A 4,000-nucleotide genomic window follows, 5' to 3' on the forward strand; every position below is an offset into this window, starting at 1 on the left:
CCTACACACCCAGTCATAGGAAACCCTTGTTTCCTTGCAAAGATGTTCATCTTCCATTATATGACATCCTTTTTTACATGCTTGAGAGGTGATCTTTGAGGCTTGGGTTGGATGGATCAAGAGGAAGGTTTCGTTGGTGTTGTGGTCGGATCAGGTTGTATTCGTCCATTACTATTTGGTGATATCAATAAAGAAGCTTTGTCTTGTTCCTGATATGTTATGGTCTCATGTTTTTATGATTCATGACTAATATATCACGATTTATATGTTTATGCTTGATGATCTAACATGTTTATTATGCATGCACTTTTAACTATTTTCTATGTATATGCTTCTTTGAATTGTGTTACAAGCTTGATCACTTTGGAGGAAGCAATGGGTTTGGACCCTACAGGATCAACATCAAACATAGGACCTAAGGGTAATTCTCTCAAACAAACTTTTAGTAGTTTTAATAGTTTTCTTGATTGAATGTATTCTTCTTATTGATAGTCTACCTTGGATATATTGAGGTTGTCAACCCTTACCTTGGGGAAGTTTTTCTCGCCAACACACATAATCAACAAGATGAGCACCAAAGCTACCGAAGTAGTTCAATTTCTCTAGTACTTCTAATATCTCCTTTTGACTTCTAAATAACTCTTGAACTTCTAAATGACTTTTGGATTTCTACTAAAGATTATTTTTTCCATATATGACTATGTGGCCTTTCATATTCCACATATGACTCTTGGAGTTCCACACATTACATTTTGTCATTTTCTTGAGAATACATCATTACATTCCACATGATGATGTGGCATGACACATTGACACATTTGACATAGAGATGACACTTGTACAACAATGATGACATGGAGCTCATGATGAGGTGACAATGCTAAGTTGTTCTACTTGTTGCTTTGTCTTCAATCTTCATGAAATATCTGATCTCCACTTAATTTTTATGAAAGGTCTTGTTTGTTTCTTATCTTCACCCTCCAAAGGGTCTTGGATTAGTGTTGGAATATTCTGAGTGATGAAGTAATGCTTTCTTTCTTTCATGGTCTAGGATTTGCTTCATGTCTTCATGATTGTTCTTCTTTGTGCTTCTTCTCTACAAGTGTTCTTTGTTCATTCTCTTTACTATCTTCCTTGAGAATCACCTTTTCATGCTGAGAAAGTAATCCTACTAATGAATATCATTCATGGAAAGGAAAAAATAGTCTTAAAATCATCTACTCTATCACTATCTAGCTCATGGAATGAATTTCTTATGATAGGCATGTGGAAGGGTTGGAGGAAGGAGGATTGAAAAGTGTGTAGCACATAGGGGAAGAGGAAGGAACAAGGGTGAAGCCTTGATGCTTGAGACTACATTATCCGTTGGAGGGAAGATGAGGCCTTAATGAAAGTGTTTCTTTTTCCAAGGAGGGTATACTATCTCTTAAGGCTATGTCATGCACTGAAGGAAGGCTTGAAAAGGAAAGGCTTGAGCACAGAGCGCATTGGGAAGAGGGAAGGGGACTTAATGATTTTTAATTATGCACCATGCATCGGAGAGACTTAGTGAGGGTGCAGGGAGTAATGAAAGTGGAAAAGGATGCCTGATTGTTTCTTAACATTGCGCCATTCTCTTTAAAGAGACATAGGATCCTTGTTTTTTTGAAGTGTGCCTTGTTGTTCCCAAGTCCGCCTTATTGTTCCGAAGTGAACCTTGTTGTTCCGGAGTGTTCCTTATTGTTCTAAAGTGCACCTTGTTGTTCCCATGAGAGAAATTTTGAGGTCAAAAAGGGCCTCAAAACAAAAACAAACTTTATGAGAACCAATAGGATTCAACATGATGATGTCAACCATGGGGGATGATTCCCTATTTTTGGAGTAAAAAGGTAAAAGGATAAAAAAAAAATACCTTTTCAACTTATTCCCTACGATTTTAATAAAATTTCGAGTAGGAGCACTCATTAGATGTGGAATTTAGTTTTTCGTCCAAGGAGTACCCATGTTGCATACTTTCGATGGACTCTACTACATGAAAAAACATTATCACAAACACGTTTTTAATGTATTTCACAATTTTGTGTAGTAGGTTCCATCAAAAGTATGCAACATGGATACTCCTTGGATGGAAAACTAAATTTTTCATTCAACGAGTGCTCTAGCTTGAAATTTGAGTAAAATCATAAGGAGATAGGTTGAAAATATGAGTTGAAAAAGTAGTTTTTTCTCTTTTTCCCTCCAAAACATGATGATTTAATCTAATCTTATTTTATTATTTCCACTATTACTTTATAATATTCCGTAGGAGGCCCATTTTAGACCTCAAAATTTATCTAATGGAAGTGCACTTTTGAAGGGAGAAAAGGTCTTTGTTCTTCCGAAGTGTGCATTTTCATTGTGTGTCTGAAGTGAGCACACTATGGGTTTGGAGTGCACTCACTGTGAGTTTGGAGTGTGCTCAAGCTTGGGAGGGCACAATTTCCTCCAACGGTGACTGAAAATTCATCTGGAATGCACTTTTCACTGAGGGAGACATTATAAGGCTCAACCACATAGCCTAGGAAGTGCTAATGCATTGTGAGAGGGAGGAGACCTTAGAAAAGACTTAGTGAAAAACATTGAGAGGAAAACATATGTAAATGAAGCTCATGAATATGTTGTGTTCATCACCTAGTAAGAGGGATAATTCCTTCACAACTTGCACTAGGAAGGAGGACCAAGAAGAGCTCCATAATGGCTAAGTGTGGGACCAACAGGGTAAGGGAAAGAAGTTCATCTTAGCAGGACTCACATGGATCACACACTTAAATTCCATAAATACAAGCCAAAGGAATGCACAAGACTCATGAACATAAATCACACCTCGAAACAATAGCGAAGCGACACTTATTTTAAGTGTGAGATTTAGAACGCCATATTCAGACACTTAGAATACAAGTTACGACAAATGTGTTGGTTGTGACCCAAAAGTGTGCTGATCTATGGAAATGTTTCTAGCACATATTCTAATGATATGTAGGACCATGTAATGGAGAAGAGTGTGCCACAACTAACTCTTTTGATACATAAAGTTGTGACACATGCAGGAGTGGACACAACAAAATTGAAACCCATGACAAAAAGAAAATATGAAAACGACACTTGCAAATGTGAACGACACTGAAAGAGACACATGCCAAAGTGAATATAACATGAAAATGACACTTTTTAAAGTGAAAAAAATCAAATAAACAATCGTAAACATGAAAGTGACACTTGTGAAAGCAAAGGTGTGCCAAAGCGACAATTGGGAAAACTCACCGAAATAGAAGTACAAATGAAACTGAAGTGAGGGAAGATGTTAATGAAAGTGCACACTGACTGTTGACATGAGTTTAACATAACACAAGCACTATCTTGATGGATGTTTTTATGCTTGTTTAAGCTTTCATAAAGGAAACTGTGCTCATAAGTTTATCAAGGACTGAGCATGTGTGAGAAAGTGACTTTAACATTTAAAACTTTGAGAAGGAGACTTGAAATATTTACAAAACATCAATCGACCATGAAGTAACCATAGAGCGACAAATCAAAAGATATTCAATAGGATCCAAAATTCTGTTGGAATTATGGTACATGTGTTGTCCTTGATGGCAACCCACATACGTTAGTTCATAATTGATAAAGGGAAACTCACACTGTAACAGGTCTATTCATAGCTAACAGAGTAATAGTATAGAAGAACAGGATGGTGGGATAAAGGATTACAGATCAAAATCAAGAAATTAAGGAAAGATAATGCTTTAAGTTGTATATGTTGTTTGCCCTAGTCCAAGTAGTGTATACACATGGGTACACGACATAAAAGAAGCGTATATGTATACACGCAATTTCACAGAAGGAAAAGTGCGTGTGGGATGGAAAATTAAGGTTATAGAATATGAAGGATCCATACCATGGTATTAGCCCACAATATTGAGCAGAATAATAGTTACTTGATCCCATCTAAGAATACCACGGTTTTAAGTGTTGTTTTGGTTTG

Source organism: Pinus tabuliformis, chromosome 8 (assembly GCF_031772625.1).
Source record: "Pinus tabuliformis cultivar Carrire ecotype Pingquan chromosome 8, CPIR1, whole genome shotgun sequence".
Lineage (NCBI taxonomy): Eukaryota > Viridiplantae > Streptophyta > Pinopsida > Pinales > Pinaceae > Pinus > Pinus tabuliformis.